Genomic DNA, 5,089 nt, shown 5'->3' with positions numbered 1-5,089 from the left:
TACGCTAACCAAGTGTGCCTGTTTTGCTCCGAGTGGAATATATATGTACGCAGCTGAATCTGGCCCTGGTTTTCTGGTGGGCAGGCTGAGAAGGAACAGTCTGCTTAGGCTGATGAATACGCTGGTATTCCGTTACCATGCTAAAGGGTTCTTATCAAAATACACAGGGGGAGAAAGGGAGAGGTGCAGGATCTTGCTGATGTAACCCCTCCCTCTCACCTGGCCATAGAACAGGTGTCTGGGTGTCACAGAGCCCATACTGCCTTTAGAAATATGAAAGTAATTGTCACCTCAGAAAACCAAATTGCTTTTAATGTGGTAAATAACAAGGCCATGTGTTGAAACAGGAATCTATACTGAGCGCCTTGTTCCAGTGGGGGAATTTATTCATTATATACAGGTTTCTTTTTTGCAATAACATTTTTCCATTTTGATTCTGAAAGCCGGGTTACTTTTCACCTTGAAAAAAACCAGATACTGGTTTTGAACCTGAAAAGTGGTGTTGCAAAAAATGGAAAACCATGTTTAAAACATTAAGGATGTGGTACTCTGTGTTGTTTTGACTGGTAACGTACTGTCATCCTCTGCATTTCTGGGTCCATCTCAGGTGAGCAGGCAGCAGCGTGGAGAAGACGGCTGCCAGCAGAAAGCGATAGCAGAATTGAGGGGAGAAGCCTTGGCTTCAGTGGACCACTGCAGCGAGCGAGTACAGCACGTGGGTGGGGTGCACAGAGTGGAAATCAAGTGATGGAAAAGGAATTCAGAGCCAGGGAGTGAGTATGATGAGTGTCAGGGAGCAGGGGAGGGAGGGATGGGAGGGTGTCTGAAGATTTGTTTTCTTTTGGACTGCAAGCACAATGAGGGAGGAAGTCCATAGGGAACGCGGGAACTATGAACTTACAGCCACTGGGGACTGAGGGAGCAAGCCAGAGGTGATGGAAGGCGTATTTCTTGAAATCTGCATGAAAATACTGGATGTCGTGGGTGCGGCTTTAGAGGGCGTATTGCCCAAGGGTTTGACTTGGGCTTAATGCCCAAATTCTAGGTCATCCGTGTGCCTACGTGTTGGCACAAGGTCAGAGGGGCCCACGGGCTTACCAGAGGAAGGAACTAAGCGTAGTGTGAGGGTGCCATACTCAAACCTTGTCTATCCAAACGTGTTGAATGACAGGAGCACTGGCCTGGCTGGCATGAGCTGGCATGCCCTCGGTGTACCAAAGACGTGCCAGCACACTTGACGGTCTTGAGCAGCATGTCACAATGTATTTGGTATCCGCCATAGAAGTAGGCCTGCACTCTGCTGCTGAACCAGATGGAGTGCAGCTGGATGTACGGCATGTTGTGAACAAGAGAAATATGTGGAAGATACTATATGAGCCCAAGTTTGTTCCTACCAAAATGCAGTTTGAACATGAGCAAACCAAAGAGTACTTGGCGGAAACAAATGGTTTGAGGTCTGCAAGTGATGCTGAAAACTCCACTGTACAAACTCAGGCAAAAGTAGCCAAAGCAAAACTCCTGGGGACTTTACAAAATCTTTTAAGTTGATATTTTGGTGTTTTTTCTGTGGACAGGGCGTCATAGTTGTATGCTTGCTTGTTCTGTATCTTGAAGGAGTACCTCCCAAATCAACGTCTTTGTGTTAAAGGTATAGATGCAGTTGGATTTTGGAGATACAGAAGAATTTTCTGCTGTGTTCGTGATTTCCTGGCACCCTCTTGATGGAAAGCAGTACTTTTGGGCTTTTCCAGCAGGCAGTATCTTTGAAGAAGACTTTAAATCTTCCAGGTATCCAAAAAAGCTGAGTGTTTGTCTGGAATTTGATGCGACAAGCATTGCAATCTACAGGAAGGCTGAATTTTGTGATTTTGCTTTCATTCAGTTAATACTTAGACCATTTTTTCTGATTTGTGAGGAGAAACACTGGGTGCAGGCAACCAGGTGGAAAACGGTAGTTCAGTGTCTCATTAAGAGCATGGTTTGTACATAGTTCCTCTACAATAAACCAAATGGGTCTGCAAAGCCGTAGGCCATTGTTTACTCTTAGAGTGACTGGTTTGATTGGTATATAGAAACTCATAATTTCTCTGAGGAATGTATGAATTGTTAGTGAGTGAAATACAGGCATCCAACTAAGTTTTGAATGGTAATAGCAAAATCACAAAAGGTATATTCAACAGTATCTGCTACCCACTGCTGCTTATTTTACTTCTCCAGCCTTCCTTTCTCCGTCCCTTTTCTTTTGCTTTTTCAGGCATATGATATCATACTATTGAACTATCAGATTTGATACATAAATGAACGAATATGTTAGGCCTGGCACTGCAAGAGAATATCTAAATGCACACAGCTAGACAGCAGGTGTTCATAGTGGACAGGAGCCCAGGGCATGTTATCGCTGATGATGGGTTCATCTCGGTGGAAGCAGCATATCCTAGGACAGATGAATGGTGACTTCTGTGTTTCAGGAACTGTATTTGAGTTGGGTTCAGTTCCTGACTGCAGTGTAGATCCTCTGCCTTGCAGCCTCCTCGCCCTCACCTGTGAGAGGGAAGGTAATAATTCGGCACCTTTCCGTAAAGGATGCTGAAGAGTGATATGGCTGAAACACCTGAAGTGTGAGTATTGGGACAGGCTGCAGAACTGTTTTGTGTATCTGATTATGGTTACTGTAGTGGTACCATGTATGTTATGACACTGAAGAGGTTGTACAACAGGGCAGCAGAGGGAGGAGTTCTGTGTTTAACTTTTGTGCTCTGGATGGGATCTAATCCTCTTCTGAAAGGAAACCGACCTTCCCACGGGTCGACCAGGCATGCTTGGCGTGGATAAGGTTTTGAAGCTCAGGGTAAAATGAACAAAGAGAGAGTGCGTGCACAAGTGAGCAGTAAACAGGGAGCCTGTTGTCCCACGTCAAGGTGAGAGACACCTGGGAGAAGTAAGTGACCTTCCCGCATGAAGAAGAAACAGATGCAGAGCTGAGCTTCAAGGGTGACAAATACTAAAAGACTCCCAAAAGATCTGTAGAGTTAGTTTCAATTCCCTGAGAGGTGATAGACTGCAGCTGGGTTTGGAGACTTTTGTCAGCTCAAGTCCTCAACACATTCCCACCGAATGTAAGCTTCCTGCGATGCTTTTGCCCTTGTAAGTGCCTTTGGTCAGTAGATAGATACCTTCTGAGCATCTCTGTGTAGGGTACTGCACACCATAACTAAAACCTGTCCTGAAGGGAGATGTGGACCACTGTGCAATGAAACTTAAGCTGGGCAGGACACAGTAGGTTTTGGGATGGTCCTCAGTCCTGCCACAATTCAAGACTAGGTGCAGACAACCGTGTCTCTTGGTGAATACGAAACTAGCTGTAACTGAGATAAATCATAACAGTACAGCAGGGTACAAAAGAATTTCTGCAGTAGCAGACAAGCCTTGGTACATAACAATGATGAATGGATTCATAAATGCCTTCCTAAATAAGAGGAATATTTTCTGACTGACTCAGAGCTGCTGTGGGCCTAAATATTACCTTTGTCTCCAGGTTGCTGTTCTAAGAGCTGTTGCCAGAGGCAGAATCAGAGCCATTATCTTAAATTATTTTCAGTGAGAAAAAGTCATGTTTCTTCTCAGAGAATTTTATAATATCAGAATTATTTAAAATACTTAAATGTATTCAGGTTGTGAAACTTCAACTTTTAAAAAATAATTTCTTAGCTGCTACATCTGGTTTAGGTTTTGGGTTCTTTTTTTCCCTTTCACCTGCTTATCTATTTTTCTCATCAATAGGAAAAAGAAAGCTAAAATATTTGAGCCACTTGGAAGTTAAGAGAATGGGAAAGCAAGGCTGAACATTATACTTATCTTGAAATAACAGGACTAGGGAGGACTAATTTCAGCTCCATCAGCTGATAGCTCAGTAATGAAAATGTCTGATGACACGTCTAATGAAAAAATGAAATGAATAGCAACCGAGAAATGTGTCCCCTCTTTCCTACACACACAAACTTTGTTTCCATCTGTTCCCATCTCTTCCCTTGATGCTACAAGAAAAGAAACAGTTATTTCAGGATTTGTCCTGGTTATCATCTTTTGAAGTAAGTATGCCTGTTGTAAAGCTGTATAACAAAGTACTTGTAAAACCAATATCAAGAATTTGTAATGGAAATGTTTAGAATACCTAATTTCCAAGACCTAATTGGAAGCAACTTAAATTATTACATCAATAAAGTTTGCTTGAGGGGAAGCCAAAAGGGATTCATGTAATGAAATAAGAAGCCTTAGCTGGAGAAAATTATTTTCACTGCACAACATCTGAAAAGCTTTGCAGCTGTTGGATTAAAAGAAAAACTACTGAATTATCCCGAATTTTTTAACACATGGACATTTTAACATAAAAGATCCTGCAACTTGCAAAAGGAACAGGCAAAAAGAAGCTGAGAAGCGTTAAGTGTGAACAGATTGCACTCCATTTGTTTGAAAACAACGCCTTACCTGACTGAAGTGCAATGCCATTATACTCCCTACCAAACATCTCGTAATTCTAACACGCGTATTTTTATGGCTGTTTTTAAAGCCGTAAGAGTGTGACAACATGGTGGTTTAGGCCTCGGGTTTTAAAATCCCAGTTCTCTTGGGAACCGAAGGTGCAAATCCAAACTACACTCAGCTCATGCCTTCATCCTGCCTGCGATGCTATTTGCAGCTTGCGATTCTCGAGTCTCATGGACAAAAGCTAAGCCCCAAGATTTTGACTGTCCTGTGTCTAAACAACAGACGTCTTTGCAGCAGATGTGGGAACGGGGTCTGGGAGGGAGCCGTTTCAGTTTTCTTACAAATTCTCCCTCTCGCCCTGCAGTTATCCTCAGACCTGTGCCTGTCTGTGGGAAACGACTCTACACACCAGAGGGGTGGGCAGTCCCGCAGCGCTGCTACTGAAGGGCTTCGGCCAGCTGCTCTCACACATCTGGTTTTTCCCTGCTCGAGTCATATGCATAAAGAGGAAGATTTGTGTGCGTAAAATGTGAGTAAGTAATGGTGTGACCAGCTATTCTGATGTTGGCTGACCAAGTCCCAGCCTCTTTAAAAAAACATTGAA

The sequence above is a fragment of the Chroicocephalus ridibundus genome, chromosome 1 (assembly GCF_963924245.1).
Source record: "Chroicocephalus ridibundus chromosome 1, bChrRid1.1, whole genome shotgun sequence".
Classification (NCBI taxonomy): Eukaryota; Metazoa; Chordata; class Aves; order Charadriiformes; family Laridae; genus Chroicocephalus; species Chroicocephalus ridibundus.
Note: the sequence above shows the minus strand (reverse complement) of the source record.